Source organism: Alosa alosa, chromosome 9, assembly GCF_017589495.1.
Source record: "Alosa alosa isolate M-15738 ecotype Scorff River chromosome 9, AALO_Geno_1.1, whole genome shotgun sequence".
Classification (NCBI taxonomy): Eukaryota; Metazoa; Chordata; class Actinopteri; order Clupeiformes; family Clupeidae; genus Alosa; species Alosa alosa.
The window spans coordinates 31119547-31138152 of NC_063197.1; the positions used below are offsets into that span (position 1 = coordinate 31119547).

General features: G+C 41.6%; 3 long non-coding RNA genes and 1 other non-coding gene across 4 annotated transcripts; 2 read left to right on the plus strand and 2 right to left on the minus strand.

The window, feature by feature from the left end:
* Window positions 1-364: 364 nt before the first annotated feature.
* Window positions 365-7117, plus strand: LOC125300634. Its single transcript, XR_007194595.1, has 3 exons — window positions 365-782; window positions 6089-6320; window positions 6414-7117. It is a non-coding gene; the product is annotated as an uncharacterized LOC125300634 (long non-coding RNA).
* A 4364-nt stretch (window positions 7118-11481) lies between these two features.
* LOC125300471 lies at window positions 11482-17192 on the minus strand. The gene is made up of 2 exons (XR_007194554.1): window positions 17151-17192; window positions 11482-11679 (listed from the first exon to the last, which is right to left on the minus strand). It is a non-coding gene; the product is annotated as an uncharacterized LOC125300471 (long non-coding RNA).
* trnad-guc lies at window positions 12847-12918 on the minus strand. The gene has a single exon. It is a non-coding gene; the product is annotated as a tRNA-Asp (tRNA).
* On the plus strand, window positions 13228-15235 carry LOC125300470. The gene is made up of 4 exons (XR_007194553.1): window positions 13228-13440; window positions 14127-14157; window positions 14682-14800; window positions 15142-15235. It is a non-coding gene; the product is annotated as an uncharacterized LOC125300470 (long non-coding RNA).
* Window positions 17193-18606: the final 1414 nt, after the last annotated feature.

Below are 18606 nucleotides of genomic sequence, written 5' to 3' on the forward strand. Positions count from 1 at the left end.
ATAACTACTGCTCGTGATTGATTGCCATTGACATCGTCAGGGTACGGCTTACCAAAGAGGGAGATAATATGGGCAAGTCGCAGTTTTGCAGGTGCTTGTGTGGGCTGTGCCGTCCCGATGGAAACTGTGGTGGAGAGCTGCAGCGAAGCGAGTGCATTTTGGCCGCTGGTCGAGGAGCTCCCCTGTGACCAGCATAATGACATGATCTATCTAGCCATCTATCTGTCTATATACATATCTAGGCTATCTATAGCCTATATATTTATCTATAATCTGCGCTATCTACTGCTGAACAATACCTTACTCGTCTCTCTTTACTCCTCTCTCGTTATTCTCAAGGGTCTCAAGGTGGGCTTTGGTCTGTAGTCTCCCCAAGGTGACGTAATGCAATGCATTGTGGGGGAAAGGAGAATCACTTCAAATGCTGTGAAATATTACCTGCTTTTTCGTATTATATTCCGTTTTGTGATACCCAACAACATCAAATACAATGGATAATAGTTTAAATGTTTATTATCAACAAGCAAATTGTGCAAATTCGTTGGAAAATGAACCCTGCAACACGGCCTTTAAAGGATCTTTGGTTCTAGTGCTAAACCACTACGGATGCAATATACTTTTAGCCGCTACGCATTTCAGCGCTGTTGAGCTGCTTTTTAAAAATATTGGCGGCCCGGTCATCTTTGAAATTTTGTTGTAGGTCCTAGTCGGCGTTACCACTGTTACCGAGCTGTTAACGGGCGTTACCGATGACAGATATCGGACTGACTTTTTACTCTCAGGTAAGTTTGGTCTAATTACGTGCTATCCAATTAATGAAACGATATATTCTTGGATCATTTGTCTGATATTCATGATTTTACGTGATATTATCTTGTTAGCGCCATACTGACACTAATTCTCTGCCACCAATTGGCTTGTTTACATTAAAATAGATAGGTTCGATCTCTCTGAAATGCGTTTAAAATGCGATCAGGCTATTGATTTTACATGTTGAGACCTTGGAGAATGTACTGCTACTGTGTGGACGCGATTAGCATGCTAAATGCATTGAAAATGAATGAGCTAACTTACCAATCGCCACTGTAATGACCTGAAGAGCCCTGGAAATACTTTAAAAACGTGATCAGACACCCTAGCTAACTTCTTAAGAGCATAGAGATGGTGTTACAACAGTTTGGAGTTGGAGGTGTAAATATGCTTTAGAAGTGTAAACATGTCAACCGAGAATTCCATGCAAAAAACAGAGTGATGAATGGACTATTTTCTTTTTTACTACTTTAAGGAGGGCTGGGGGTCTCTGTAAATGTATTTAAGCCCTCGTCAGATCATCTAGCTAGCATGTTTAGACCCTCTAGATGTTTTTACTACAGTGTGGAGACAGGGCTCTCATGTTTTGAGGACAGGCAAGAGTGACATTCCCCGTCGACAATCACGCCCCCGCCCCGCCACGTCACGCCACGCCACGCCACGTCAACACACACTGGCATGGGAGTCCAGCGCTCTAACCACTGAGCTAAAAGCCCAGGCTTCCAACTCAGCGGTTAGAAGTGTTCTTAAGGTTAGGGGTGTGAGGATTTACACGCGCAACTAGCATCACCAGCTAGCATACACCAGCCCCAGGTCAGTTACCAGTTGATTCAATATTAGTTGTGCAGAAATATAACCCGTCTTATACACACCAATTGAATTGAAATATAAATGGTAAAGATTTGTACTTTTTGTAATTATTCCATATTTAGTGTAGTCATATCAGAACCTGAAGTAGCCTACAATCCAAATGCAAGCATGAAACTTCAGAGTATTACCTTTCATTTGAGGCCAATATTATGCTTATGTGGGGTTCATATGCAGTAAGCATTTGATTGCCAGTATGCATTTTGGATAACCCAAAGTCCTATGGGGAGTTTTCATAGGGCATTTTACCAAATGCATGAGCATACCTTGGCAAATAATGGTCTAAAGTACTCATGTTGTCATTCTATATTGATCTACTTTTGCACACAGCATGACAAGACCTAATGCTAGGACTCAAGTCATATCAAGTCAAGACCTAGAGGGCTGAAATGTGGTCAGTTCAAAGATGCTTGTTATCCGGTAGAAAAATAAAAGAATAATCTAGCCTTTGAAACTTTGTGACAGTACATCACACAGTTATTCTAATTGTTTTCCAACAGTGTCTCAGCTTTCCAAAAGAGAGCAGACGTTTGATTATTGGCTAAAGTATGTAGGAGCAATGCCCTCCTAAGTCAAAATGGGGCAAAAGTATAATATATAATTGCTCAGATTTGCAAAAGAAATGATTTGACACATGGCACTGACAATTCAATAATGGGCCTTTTCACCACCTCTGAGCATCCACTAACCTGGACCTTTTAGGGGGCTTTCCTCTCAGGGTGAATGAGAGGAGGCTTAATTGCTTTTTACCCGACATTTTTGAATACAGATGCAATGATTAATGCATCCATGGCCAGGATATAATTATATAATATGACGTGATTTTAAAAGTGACCTATAACAATAGGCTATGCAATACACTTTAATTTGTTTAGTGCTAATACAATGATTAAGCCTATTTGGAGAGAGAGATGTTTAGAATGGGACAATATGTCAGTCATCGTGTGAACGAAAGTATGACTAGGCATAGGCTACTTGTTCTGAGCAAGTGTTGTCAATGAACAGGCTGTGAAACTGTTGGTTAAGTTACAGACAGTCATGAACAACTGATGCTAATTATCTGGGAAACATTCTCTATAGCAGCAGTCACTGTTTGTCATTGTTTACATTACATTACATTACATTACATTTGGCTGACGCTTTTTAACCAAAGCGACTAACAACATGGTAAACAGTAAGTTTTAGAACAATTCTCACAATTTTAGGACAGTTTCAAAAAAAAAACATTAGAGTACAGTAAGAATAAGTCGCCGGTGAGTGCTGTTTTTAGCAGTTACTTGTCAGTTTAAAACGGCTGGTGAGTGCTAGGATCAGTAAGACTTGTTGTAAGTGTTGCTATGAGAGTAGATGTTCTCTAAAGAGCTGGGTCTTCAGGAGTTTTTTGAAAGTGGAAAAGGATGTCCCTGCCCTTGTAGGAACTGGCAGTGTGTTCCACCAACGAGGAACAACAGATGAGAAAAGTTTGGATTGGCTTGAGCTGCATCGTGGTAGAGCTAGACGTCGTTCGGCCAGAGGAGCCGCAGCGGTCTGGAGGTAGTGTAAGTCTGTATGAGGGCATTCAAGTAGGTGGGAGCAGAACCGGAGACTACTTTGTAGGCAAGCGTTAGAGACTTGAATTTGATGCGGGCCGCCATAGGTAGCCAGTGTAGCTGGATGAGCAGCGGGTAACATGTGCCCTTTTGGGTTGGTTGTAGACCAGGCGCCTTGCCGCGTTCTGGATCATCTGAAGTGGTTTCACTGCGCAGGCTGGGAGACCTGTCAGGAGGGCATTGCAGTAGTCGAGTCATTGAGATGACTATTGCCTGAACCAGAAGTTGGGTAGCATCTTGAGTCAAGTAAGTCCTGATTTTCCCGTATGTTGTAGAGTGCTAAACGGCATGACCGGGCTGACTGAGGCAACATGATCTGAGAAGTTTAGTTGGTTGTCGAACAACTCCTAGATTTCTTGCAGTCCTGGTCGTTGAAACAGACAGGGAGTCAAATTTGATGTTGATGTCGTGGTGTGTATGGTAGGTTTAGCTGGGATGACCAGCAGTTCAGTCTTTGAGAGGTTCAGCTGGAGGTGGTGTGCCTTCATCCATGTAGCTATGTCTGAAAGGCAATCTGAGATCCGTGCTGAAACCAGGGGTCGTCAGGTGGAAAGGACAGATAGAGCTGTGTGTCGTCTGCATAGCAGTGGTATGAGAAGCCGCTCTTAACGGATAATCTGTCCCAAGGAGGTGGTGTAGATAGCAAAGAGGAGGGGGCCCAGCACTGAGCCCTGGGGACCCCTGTGGTGAGATGGTGAGGTGCGGATAGCTGACCAAGCCATGATACGTTAAACGAAGGCCCTGTGAGGTAGGATTCAAACCAGGAGAGAGCAGAACCGAGATTCCCATGTCAGCGAGTATAGAGAGAAGGATACGGTGATTAACCGTGTCAAAGGCAGCCGATAAGTCAAGCAGAATGAGTACTGATGACCGAGCGTCGCCCTGGCTTCTTTTAAGGCTTCTGTTACAGACAGCAGAGCGTTTCGGTAGAGTGGCGCTTTTGAACCCAGACTGATTTGGATCCAGAAGGTTGTTCTGTGAAAGGAAGTCAGAGACCTGTTTGGAGACTGCTCGCTCAATGCCTTTGGATAGGAAAGGCAGTAGTGAGACAGGGCGGTAGTTCTCGACTTGAGCAGGGTTGAGAGAAGCTTTCTTAAGTAAAGGTGTTACCCGGCCACTTTGAACGCTGTTGGAAATGTGCGGAGGTTAGCGAGGCATTGATCACATGTGTGATAGCTGGAGCGATGGTCGGGCTGATGGACTGAAGTAGGCTCGTAGGGTATAGGGTCCAGCGAGCATGTGGTAGGAGACGGCTGCATGTCAGGAGTCTGGACACTTCACTCTCGAGAGGCGTGAATGCTGAAAAAGATGTTCCAGCAGTCCCTAGAGGTTGTAGGAGTGCGGTATCTGAGTCAGATGCGTTGAGTGGGCATGTAGAGAATTGACTGCTGATTGCCGCCACTTTGTTTGTAAAAAAAAATGAGGCGAGGTATCTGCAGTAAGGCTGGATGGAGGAGGAGGCAGCTGAGGGTTGAGTAGCGATTTGAAGGTTGAGAAAAGTTTTCGAGTGTCTGTAGCGCTGTTGATTTTGTCATGGTAGAAAGCAGTCTTAGCAGCAGTGATGCTGGCTGAGAAGGAGGTCAGGAGTGTCTGGTAGTTTTTGAGGTCGTCAGCTAGTTTGGATTTGTGCCATTTCCTCTCCGCTGCTCTGAGTTTGGTGCGCCAAGCATCGGAGGGTATCATTTAGCCATGGATGAGAATGTTTGGATCGAGCTGGCCTTGTGGTAAGAGGGCACAGCTCGTCTAGACACGAGGTCAGTGTGGAGCAGAGTGAGTCAGTGGCTTCATTAACCTCCAGAGAGGAGAAGGTGTTGAGTGGAGGTAGACCGGAGGCAACCACAGAGGAGAAGTGCGTTGGAGACAGGTTCCGATGTTGCGGCGAACGTGACCATCGGCTGAGGAGCCGGAGGCTGTTCTGACAGGCTGACGTTGAACTGGATGAAGAAGTGGTCAGAAAGATGGAGAGGCGTCACCATGAGGGTGTCTGTGCTGCACATTGTTTGTGTCAAACAAGTTGTGGATTTGTTGTAACATTAAAAGATGACTTACTCTGTGCTGAAACCATGAACTGATGCTCGAAGCTCCAAGGTGAACGAAACTTGGAAGAAGTAGGTAACAGGTTCATGTTCAATAATTCACGCTCAACAATTCCAGGATACAGCCGTTTTCATTGGTTGTTGCGTTAAATCTTACCCAGATACAATACAGTTATTTTCTGATTGGCTATTGTGTAGCCCCTCGTTATTTTTGATTAGCTGATAAGTGGCAGGCTCAACTCCAGGGGAGACGCTTTATTCCTGCCGGGTTCCATAGTGAGAGCGGTGCCAGAGACATTTTGGCGCCGCAGCATATTAAATATATAAATAGTTTTTCTGCGTGAAATACAATGTGTGGCGGAGAGCGGACAAAAGACTGAATGAGTGACTGTCACGCTCAATGCGTGACACTTAAGAGCCCTGTGGAGATGCTAAAAACAGAGTGATGAATGGACTATTTTTTTTTACTGCTTTAACAAGGGCTGGGGGTCTCTGTAAATGTATTTAAGCACTCATCAGATCATCTGGCTAGCATGTTTAGACCCTCTAGATGTTTTTACTACAGTGTGGAGTCCAAATTTGAGGTCTGAAGTATGCTTTGGATATGTAAACAGAACACCTGATTTTTTAATGTGTGTTAATGAGTACACCACTATCAAACTAATAGTGATAGGATATTATTATAGTGCCAGGCATCTGTGTGTGTCTTCAAAATGGATTCTGTATGGTGTGATTTTAAATTGTTTGTCTTTTCCTCGTAGAAAGTTGCATCTGTGCCCCCTTTAGGTTTGAGCCCACGTCCTCCCAACTGACCCTGTGGCCCTCCGCTGCAGCAGAACTGGCCCTTGAGTACCGCCAGAAGGGGAGCACTACCTAGAAGATCAAGAGGGTGGACAGGGTGTGCATGGAGGACACAGTGGCACTGAAAGGAGGCGACCCCAGAGCGTGATGTGCGCAGGCTGATGGGTCGGGTGCCGATACATCTGTGTGAGCTAGATCAAAGGATACTCTCCCAATGGTAGGTCAAATGTTTTAGCACAACGCTGTGGTCATATTCAGTTACCCGCTTTAAGGACTGTACATAAATGGTGACATTTAGTTATTTGTACAGGTCCGTCAGAACACAGAGGGAGACAGGGAGGACTGTGGTGGCACCTTGACCAGGCACTGCAGACGGGCTCAGCAGGGTCGACCCAGAACCCAGCAGCATCGGCAACGTATCGTCCAGCAGCAGTGGGCCCAGCAGCAGTGGCGGTGTATCGTCTGACAGCAGCGGCCGGTTCAGCAGTGGCGGGTTCAGCAGTGGCGGTGTATCGTCTGACAGCAGCCGACCCAGGGCCCAGCAGCATCGGCAGTGTATCGTCCAGCAGCAACGGACCCAGGGCCAGTGTCAGTGTATCACTCAGCAACAGCGGACCCAGGGCCAGCAGCAGTGTCTAACTGTATCGTCCAGCAGCAGCCGACCCACAGGCACACACACACACACACACACTTTGCCTTCTTCAGCTGGTGTTCATTTAGTCACAGAATGCTGTTCTCCAATGTTCTGAAATGTTTTGTATCACTTAATTCTTTAATTTAACAACTTTTATTACTTTTTAGAGATGATTTTATCACACACACACACTCACACGCTGTCACGCACACCTTCACACGCGCACACACACACACAGAGGCTTGGACACACACGCACACACACACACACACACACACACACAGAATGCTGTTCTTTTTTTTAATCAATGTTGTTCATTACTGTTTACTATCTGCAAATTATAACTTGTTCACAAATAAAATGGAACCTTTCTTCTGAAATACTACACATTGCCTTTCTTTTTTCTTCTGGAAGACATTAATGATAATTAAACAAAAAAATAAGAGAATAACTGGAAAAGTACTCTTCCTCTGCAATGTTGCATTATATTAATATTATTATTAGTAGTATTATTGCAGTATTTTACTGCGCTAAAGGAGCAGCATTTCTTCCATCAAAAACAAATGATATAAAACATTAAGTTATATTTTACAGTTGCACATTTCTTTAGAATAATTAGAAGAATAGGAAGAAGAATGATTATTTCCAATGCCTTCCACTCATTTTTTTCATATTGTATAATGTTCCTTGACGGGATTCGAACCCGTGCCTTTAAAGTAAATAATTAAAAATAAAATAGATAATGATATGCACAGGGCAGAACAAAGCTTCAATCTGATTAGCTTGTTTTCCGTTACGGCCCCTTCTTGGGAGCCGAGAATAATTCCGCTAAACGGCCCTAAACGCTTTCCCATTCATTTCCAATGGTAGTTCTAGCAGAGAGGGTTAAAGGATCTTTGGTTCTAGTGCTAAACCACTACGGATGCAATATACTTTTAGCCGCTACGCATTTCAGCGCTGTTGAGCTGCTTTTTAAAAATATTGGCGGTCGGGCCATCTTTGACATTTTGTTGTAGGTCCTAGTCGGCGTTACCACTGTCTATGGGCGTTACCGATGACAGATATCGGACTGACTTTTTACTCTCAGGTAAGTTTGGTCTAATTACGTGCTATCCAATGAAGGAAACTCGATATATTTTTGGATAATTTGTCTGATATTCATGATTTTACGTGATAATATCTTGTTAGCGCCTTACTACTAACTACTACTACTGACTGCAACCAATTGGCTAGGCTAGCACCGCTTGTTTACATTAAAATAGCTAGCCTTCTAGGTTCGATCTCTCTGAAATTCGTTTAAAATGCGATCAGACTATTGATTTTACATGTTGAGACCTTGGAGAATGTAGTACTGTGTGGACTCGAAATGTAAAGCTTAAATATGCTTTAGATACGTTAGAATATCAACCGCGATTAGCATGCTAAATGCATTGAAAAGGAATGAGCTACCAATCGCCACTGTAATGACCTGACGATCCCTGGAAATACTTTAAAACGTGATCAGACACCCTAGCTCACTTCTTAAGACCATAGAGATTGTGTTACAAATAATAATAACTGCAAAGAAATAAAATAAAAAAATAAAAAAAAATAATAATATTAAATACAGGAGGTTACTAACATGGACAAGGGCCATCACCTCCTATTGTCTGAGTTGAGTGCCTGAGTGGTGAGAGCAGTAAAAGAGTTTTAGTATATCTATTTAAGAGCCATGGGGGTGCAAAAGCATAAGGTGGTAACGGCATATATTCTCCATACAGAGGTTGAGTGGGGTCCTTGCATATAGACATAGCTTTCTTTAACATCTATCTGCTTGTTAAAAATGGCAGTAAGGCTACTGAACTTCACACCCACTATCTTGCTGGCCACATTCACATTTTTTAAAAGTATAAGTAAGTATAAGTATATATACTCTTTTGATCCTGTGAGGGAAATTTGGTCTCTGCATTTATCCCAATCCGTGAATTAGTGAAACACACTCAGCACACAGTGAGGTGAAGCACACACTAATCCCGGCGCAGTGAGCTGCCTACATCAACAGCGGCGCTCGGGGAGCAGTGAGTAAGGCGCTCAGGGAGCAGTGACTCAGGGGTTAGGTGCCTTGCTCAAGGGCACTTCAGCCGTTCCTACTGGTCGGGGCCACAGCTGCCCCCCCAAAAAGTGCATTTTTGTCTTTGGTAGTGAGGTTTTTGTACCAGTAGACGATAGAGAATGCCATGCAGGACAGCCTCGATACAAGCTCTGTAATCATGCTTAGATACAGCCACAAGTCCAGTACAAGGGGCAGTGGCCGGTTGCACAAAGCACCTTAAGTTTTTTCCCTTAAGACTTAATTTCTCCTCAGGGATTTACTTAAGGGTGTTGCACAGAATACCTTAAAATGTTTCCACGGAGATTGTTCAACAGCTGTAGCCTAGCTAACTGCCTTTGCCGCGATGCCGTTAGTTAACCCACCGAACACAGTGCTTATATCTTATCATTCATCTTACCTTAATAATATTAGTGGAAATTATCCAGGTAGCAAGTAAAACATGTTATATACATGAACTGAACAATACTAGTTGGCAAGAAATGATCCTGACTGTCATCAGTGCACCAACGCTTTGCCTAGCTTAACCAACCGAAGCTCATAGGCTAACAAGACATCCATATGAATTGTTAACGCTAGCCTACGAAACCAAACAATAACAATACGCATGTTTCTGATAGGCCTATCTATTTGACAGAGGAAGCATATTTTTATATTGTTTTGAATGGTCAAAAGTACTTAATAAACTTCATTTATCAGCATCAATTCAGTTAATAATATGGTTAAGGTAGAGTCAGATGTCCCTTAGGATTTTCCCCTTAGTCAGACTACTAAGGTCTTTTGTGCAACAGTTTAAGGGATTTCTTACAAGATAAGGACAAACCCTTAAATACTAAGGGAACATTTTAAGGAACCCTTAAGGAGAAAACTTAAGGGTGTTTGTGCAACCGTTTTTATTTTAAGGGACCCTTAAATCAGATTTTAAGGGAAAAACTTAACTTAAGGTGCTTTGTGCAACCGGCCACAGATCTTTTGTAAATGGGTGACTTGTGAAGATGAATGAAGTCAGCAAACACATTACCACATCAGGATAGAGAGCAAAGGTGTGTGTGGTCTGTAGCGATGTTATAAGATACTGCCGAAAGGCAAGCTGTTGGGAGGTTGTTGGTTTTGCCAGACGCCACTGCTGAGCCTTCTGAAGGTGTTCTGGTCTCACTAAACAGAACAATGATGAAGTGATGAAGGTGCTTGCGTGAACCCCAGTAAAATGCTCACAACGGCCATTCTGTTGGTGATGTTGGCTGCTGGCAGCACATGTTGTACTGTGGAGGGCCCTGGCGGGTCCTGGGTGCAGCATGCGGTGCGTGTTGTAACTTCCACCAGCCAGTTGTTTGTGGTATCTGTTGTGTTATTGACTTAATTTAGATTGGCGAGTGGTTACCGACGATGTGTGTTGTGAAGGAGGGCCTGTTCAGATTGCAGGTGCAGCATGCAGCGCATATTGCAGTGCTCCTTAGAGCCGCCCATGGACGTTAAGACTCGCGTGTATTGTATTGCTTACGTTTTGGTACAACCTAAGCACATCTTTAGGTGCTTGTTGATAGGGGTGGGCGATATATATCGTCTGCGATAATATCGTGATTGTTGTTTTAATGATGTGCAAATTTACATGATCGAGTATTTAAATTACTTATGGGGAAAAAACACTCGAAATCACCCATTAAAACCCCGTACATTAACTAAATCCAGGAGGTGTATGCAAGAGAAGCCCTGTTGCAGCAGAGCAAGTGTCACATGATCGCTAGTGGGTCCACGTTGTCACATGCAGGCCTAATGTTTATTTTGTGTAGCGAGATCAAGACGTAGCCTACTTGGGATTTTGTGCAGCTACTTCTGTTCACGTAGCATTGATGGGACAGTCACATTTTTTCCTACATGGTATTATATGGAGAGAAAACATTTGCCTTTGAGTATTTTAATAGTCAGTTGTAAACACAGAACTCTTCTCATGTAACCCTTTTGTAAATGGACTGAAGTTCGCTCTAAATATCTACGTGTATCGATTATGCTAACCGTTAGCATCTCTATGGGATTTCTCATATACATTAGCCATAAGCTAACGCATTAGTTTCTATTCTGTAACTTGGAATGCTAGCCTACATGATTTCTCTTAAACAAAACATCGAAGGAAATAACTGAGATGTACTCTGTTGGTCTGCTTAGTTTTACAGTGAATCCTAAGTAAAGGTTTTTGAAAGGAGCTTCAGACTTTCTCTTGGGAAACTGTTAGGCCTAGTCATCTTCTCTAATGTAGCTGGCTAGACCATGTCATTGCCACACACACAAGTGGGGGCAAAATTGGAAATGTGTCATAGAGTGAATGCATTGTTGATTTGGTTAAAAAGTCACAGGTTATTGGTTATTATTGTATTGATGCTATTCATAAATAACGAGCTGTAAAGTAACTCAGACTTTTATTTTTTTTTAAAGGATATCGACTAATTATCGTTATCGTGAAAATCACAAAAAATATTGAGATATTATTTTTTGTCCATATCGCCCACCCCTACTTGTTGACAGCCATGTCAAATGAACAGGAAACTGATTTGCCGACTTCAAGTAAGCTAGTGCACAGAGCCCACAATATTAATTTGGTTTGGTTGTTGGTCAGACACTGATGAAATAGCACAAGGAATTTATCATCTTTACTGTGTATGAATTTAATGGCTTTATTGTGTCGAGCAACATACAACTCCTAATATTATAATCACCAGGCAATAGACAATAGACTGTTGTAGAATGTTGTAGGTGTGATGGTACTCCTTTAAGGGTTAAGTCCAACTGCACGCTGCCAGTTCAGCAACATTGTCGTATTCATCAGCATTGTTAATTTTGATGTGTGACTGATTGTACCTGAAAAAAAGTGAGAAAAGTAATGTGGGAAAATGTTTTTGCCAATTCGTCCACATGGTTCTTCCTTCAATGGAAAGATGAATAAACTAAGCGTCACATGACAAATGTCAAACAGTTCACCAAGGCAAGACAATCAAACAACCAGGTCAAGTTATTCCTGTGTGTAGCACAAACGATTATATTTAGCCAGAGGTGGATAGTAACTAAGTACATACTTGATTATACTGTACTGTATGATTTTTGACTACTGTACTTGATTATTAATATTTTTGGAAACTTGTGACTTTTACTCCACTATAAATTGGAAAGACAAATACTGTACTTTTGACTCCACTACATTTGAAATATGAGCATGTACTCGTTACTTTTAACCACATTTGATTCTTTAAATGCAATAATGCAATAGACCATCTTGAAGGTCATTTTTTTCAATAGTTCAATTTGAACTTGGCTGAATTGAGATTTGAGAAGTTGTCTGGTGTTAACCAGGCTATCCTCCATGATCATTGTGAAATTGGAATGAAGTTAGACAATCACCTGACATTCACCACATAGCTAGATAAATAATATAGCCTACTCATAATTGAGTTATCAGGCTTTGTATTCGGCAGTGAAAATGTTAGATTTGTGAGCAAAGAATGAATAATGATTTAAATTATATTATTGCATCCATTTGAACAGTTGCAAAGTTATGAAAATAGGTAAAATGTTTTTGTTGGATGTAAGGAACTAAAGGTCTCTTCAAGTCCTATGACCGACCAAAGGATGTATACCCTATTAATGGCCTAATAAACATTACATTACAATAGGCCTACATTAAAAAGGAAAAATACTTCTGAGCAAGTACTTCAGTAGGCCTTCTTCAACTTAAGTAAAAATTTGACTTAGCAACTTTCACTTGTATTGGAGTAGGCTAATATTTGACACAGTGTATCTATACTTTCACTTAAGTAAAGGAAACTTCGTCCACCTCTGCATTTGTCATGACACTTTTTTTGTCCGTTGCATTTTGTGCCATGTATTGCCGTGACACTTCTTCAAAACAAACAGTAGGGGGCGATCTTCAACGCAAATATCATAGGGCGAGCTGGGTACTAGGTAAACCACCGACCACCTAGTGAATCTAGAGAACACCGGCTCTTTTGAGAAAAAAAAGAAAAGTGTAATCTCCCCGTCGGGGAATCGAACCCCGGTCTCCCGCGTGACAGGCGGGGATACTCACCACTATACTAACGAGGAGTGAGTATACGTAATAAACACGTGACTTTAAAAAATACAAATATGGGCATGGCTTTACATGAAAATCGATCAGAGGCTAGAGCTACTCTGTGGAGTCAGAGTCAACCAGAGCCCGTTTACGGACATTCTCTGGGTCAACCAAAATCGCCCCAGTAACGTTAGCATACAAATTCAGTTCTCACTCTTGTTTCTGTATTTGAAAAGGCATGTTTGAAACGTAATCCGCGTTCTACGCAACATTAATGTTAAATCTGAGGTTAAGCGACGTCTGTCAGCCAGTTCATATTATCAAAGATCCTTAATATACAAAGATAAAGCAGCACAGGCTTCTACAATGGAATGGAATTGTACACAGTTCCTGCCTCCTAAAAAGGCGTGGTCAGAATGCGCTGACGCTACCTCGTTGATGAAAACGTCAAAGATTTTTCATTTTCGCGCCTCTCTCTTGCTGTGACCAACTGGAGCTGGCCTGGGTGACTGAATTTGGTACATCGTCCTGGCAAGATGCGGTCTGATTTCCAGGTAAGTGGCAGTTTGAAATGTGGCAAGGTATTTGTGATTAGTCTGTGTCTGTGTAACGAGTTATCTATGTAGTAAAATGTCTGCGTAGTTTAGGTAATAACATTATTATTATCTCGTGTCAGCCATGAATGTTAGCTCATTGAGGAGTAACGTTAGTTGACGTTAGCTAACCATCTGATACCTATAGCAGAGCTAGCTGAGGCACTAGCTACCAGATTAATTTGGTAGTTAGGCTACAAAGATAATTCTACTTAACCTGATATTTGCTCTACCTAAATCGGCATCACTATAGCTTGTGGATCAGATCTACTGCAAGCGACATTGATTTAGCAGTTTTGAAATGTGTTTAGCTGCTAGTAAAAAAAATGAGTACCGTATGTACACAGTTGTTGGTGCACTGAATTTTATTATCAGCTTAGCGTGAGTGAAACATTTAGTTTTACGCCATATTCTCTGTCTGTCCTCGATGACGCGACGATTTTCTCTACTGATCTCTGCCCGATCCTGCACATTACATATTTTTGTATTAAGTTTGTCTCTGATGGCAAATGTGTAGTCAGGGTGGCTTTAACGATTGTGTTGAATAACGTTACATCAGTTCTGAGTAGTTTTTCTCGGATGGTCTTGCACAGACCCTTATCAAGCAGCACTAAAATGAACGTCATGTTTGCTAATTCTCTCCCCAGTTGTTGGACGAGCAGAAGGACGCTATGGATGGTGAGAATGAACCCGCGATGACAGGGAGGAATGAACTTGAACCTGTGTTATTCAGAGGATAAGTCAATGCTATGTACATAGACTGTGTTCTGTAACTGTCCGCTCTTGTATTATTCAAATGTATAGGGCAATTCCACGCAAAACTGTAACATCCATAACACCAACACAAATGCCATGGTATTTAGTTGGCATTATGGATGTGACAGTTTTATGGAATTGCCCTATACAAGTTACAGACTTTCAAAGTTAAACATATCAAATATAATTTCATATAGGCTACTAACAATCAGACCTGAAGACTTCGTGAAACACTACCAAAATAAAGTTGAAACTAATTCTACAAAAGGCACTCCAAGGAAAAGCCTTTTTGGCTGCATTGGCCAACATGTTTCGACCAACAGCCTGTCACTATGAAACTCTGTAACTAGATTTAAACTTCCCTCTGTATGGAAAAAAAAGATCTATTATTCAACATTAGTTAACACACTGAGAATGATTGCTGCACTATATGTATTGTTCTCTAGCAACCTGAAGGTCCAAGACTCAATCCACTGAAGGCTCTCCGTAAGATGGTGGATCTGATGTCTGCTTTGTGGTCCTATAGGACGACGCCATGGATTGGGGTCAGAGATGCGCCTGAGAAGTAAGTGTTTGTGTTTGTAATCAAGTGCTGTAATCACAATTTGACTGATGCTAAAACTGGAGTAGGGTATTTGAATGGACATTTATACCGTGAATTTAAGACATCAAAAAGCCTGTTCATGGCCTCAAAGAAGTCAGTCGTAGTATTTGCCTAACTTGGCAGCCTCTCCAGCTGTATCATAGTCTTCAGTCCTATTGTGTTATCACAGCATTTATAGTAGGAAGGATCATATTAAGCAAAGCAATGTGCAGGTGTAGTAACTTAATTTCAAGAACATAAGAACATAATTGTAATTCATGATGTTTTTTTTTTTACTTTGTGTGGTGTTGTCTCTGTTTTAGGTGCTGTAAATGCTGGCCATATGACTTCAACCTTCATCCAACCAAACGAAGAGATCCTGCTTTCCTACACTCCATTCAGGATGTTAGTTAATTCAAAAGACAATAACAGTATTTAGTTTTGTAAATGCTTAACTACCACTCAATGCAGGACACATCTACTGGCAGTTGATGGAGGGGGTTTAGGGCAGTTGTGCTATTCTTTTCCTTGTGGGTAGACTGCAGAATGTGGCTATGTATGCAGGTGTTAAATTGTGGGATTTGTTGAAAATGTGAATTTCAAATAAAACCCTACCATTCAAAGTTAGCCTCACACACTTTATACCCTCCTTTCCTCAGGTTTACTTGTTTGGATCGGATGGACAAGTCGGCACTCCTTATATTAACAAGCTACCTCTTTCTTCTACTAGTTCAATAATATGGTATCTGAAAGAGAAATGCCAGTGTTCATCATATTTTTAGCCTTATGTCAATGAAAAAAAATAAGTGGTGTAGGCCTATTGTATTTCCATTGTAATTTCATGCGTGGGTAGTAGGCCTAAAAGATATGGCCGTGGCGCTGTGGGATACATCGATTGGCTACTTTATCAAACATCAGAGGTAAGGCTAATTGAGAAAGCAGACGCCTGGTTAGGTGTGCTAGTTAGCAACTTGTTAACCAGGGCACGTTTCCCATAACCATAGTTGCTAACTAAGTTAGCTACTTTGTTGGTTGCAATGCAAACTATGGTTTTGGGAAACGCACCCCTGGCTGTCCAGATTATTATGTGATATGACCTACTTGTTAAACAATAATATGCAATACTATATAGTACAGTGGTTCTCAAATGGGGGTACGTGAGATTTTAAAATATACAAATAATTAGCAATAAATGTAGTCATGGATTATTACAACTTAAAATGTTCCAAATGTTTGAATTTTGTATGTGTTTATTAGTTCCAAAGTTTAATAAATTAGACACTGATGGCATAGTGCTCTGTTTTAAATCCTTTTTTTCTCAACTAAAAATGCTTTGCGCTGATTAGGGGGAAGGCTACTTGGCTGAAAAAATATTTCACAGGGGGTACATCACTGAAAAAAGGTTGAGAAACCACTGCCCTAGTTTATGTGTATGGCCGTCTGCTATACAGCCTATTTGAACGCAATCCAGACATCAAAAACGATGCTGATCAGTCAATATGACGGTATGTACATGTCTACGTCCTTAGGGAAAGAGAAGACAGAAAGGTGTCTGTTTATGCACCCAAAGTTTAGGCATTTTCGCGATTGAGTGATCAACATCGAAGTGGTAAGCAACGGTAACTTATTCCAGAGAACCTTCGGCTACTTAGTAGATCGCGTGCCAGTGGGTTACAGAAACAGACAGACAAGTGGCAAACAGTCGTTTTTCTCCTTAACTGTTCATCTGAAAAACGCCATGTCGGTGTCAGAATGTAAGGAACACATGTGAATTACAGAAAATGCATTAAAATGTCCAATCTCGAGCTGTATAATTAAGGGCTGGGGCATAATCCGAGAAAAAATGATTTCTTCCATAGGGCCACAGTGTAAAGAATCTCTCGCTAGTCTCCTAAAAAGGCGTGGCGCTAGTGAACCATACGTCATAGGGGAACAGGAAGAACCCTTCTGTGAATCGTCTCGCTTTATCAACCGTCTCTGATATTATGTTAGCAAGCAAACTTTCCCGCAACTGCCCACAAAGTAGCGAAGTGCTGATTTCAAAACGTTACTGATAAATATTGACTTTACAAACGAACGATAATCCCATCATTGTAACCCAAATAATATTATGTCTGCGTTTATTTGCAACGCTTATGTCAGTGAACTAGCATGTTGCTACCTATCCGGAACAACCCCTATTACCGTCGGTCCCGTATTTCCGCCGTCTTATGTGTTTGTGTCATTTAATATCCATTTCTATACAAACCAAGACGGCGGATTCCTAAAGAAACGCAAGGACCCACACCATAGGTGTATCTAAATTAGCTTTGTACCAAAAATGACATTTTACCGTGACTCGAAGATCTGTACTGAACAGTGTTGTAAGGCTGCGTACACATCCGCTTGGAGCTCCAGTGGAATTTTTATTTAATGACGAGAATTCTTGGTCTAACCGTTCATGTGCCATTAAAACGGCGTAAATAGGCGACCCATCAACCGCTGTCTCGCTATCCGGCAAAAGATTCTTTGGGCGCCGCCATTGGCCGAATACCGGCGCCCATTGACTTACATTGAACACATGTAAGCAAAACCTCAATTATGTGCTCAAACTAACGCCGCTGACTTATGACAACAACCATTCCACTTTGATACGAAACTACATTTTTGTACAACATTTATCCAGCAAAAATGACAGAATTTGGATCAAGTAATGTGGAGAAATTTCGATATTAAGAAAATTGCCGCTGCGTGACGCCGAGTTAATAGCATTTCCCCTTGTCCATGAGTCACGTATAACAGGTCACGTCGGTGGCCGTTATCCCCGGTGGCCGTTATCCCTCACATGTCAGAGTAATGACATTCAAAAACGTACCTTTATATTACATTACAATTTATAAAGGAACGACATGTCAAAAGAATTAAGCAATATGTTAGTTGGATGACACGAATATTAGTAAGGAAAAACAAGATTTTTACCGTAATGTCCAGTGAAATTACATATGTTGTGGCGCTATTGCGCGGCACGGCCAGCAGATGACATCATTGCACTACAGCAACCAGGAACCAGCAATAAACATAGACACTCGAGATTTTAGGGCCGCTGTCAGCCACAACGCACCATCTGAAAATCTGAATTGTGAAGTAGACCTACTCCATAGTCACGTGTGCCTGTTCATTCATTCCATGTCAATAGAACAAACCAAACTAGAAAATCTAATTCCAGGGAATTACGAGTGCATGAAAATGCAAAAATGGCTGCTGAAGGAAATATTGTTGAATATTGTCTAAAATATAATCTAAGTAAAAAGATGGAGGTCAGATAGAGAAAAAAGCTGGCGGGGAGTCATAATTGATGACAGCTTACAGTTGGAATGGCCGAACAGTTAAATAGTTTAAATAGTGAAATTATTTTATAGCAAATTATTGTATTGAGGACTTATTTTGAAGTTGAATTCGTGGGCAGAGGAAACAGTTGGCGGGAGTCATAGTTGATGACAACTGACAGTTTGAAAGGCTGAACAGTTAAATTGTTGGATAGTTAAAATGGTTAAATTATTTAAAATGGAATTATTGTAGTGAGGAGTTTTACTTTGAAACAGTTGTGGGGAGAGGAAACAGTTGACGGGAGTCAAAGTTGATGACAACTGACTGTTGCTAGAGTAGTTATGGTGGTTGCTATGCTGGTTGCTAAGTTAATGTTGGTTGCTAGGTTTTAACTGTGAATGTGGTTGCTAGGCTGTTGCTAGGGTACTTGAAGTCGTTTCTAGGTTGTTGCTAGGGTGTCCATGGTAGCTACTATCAGAAAT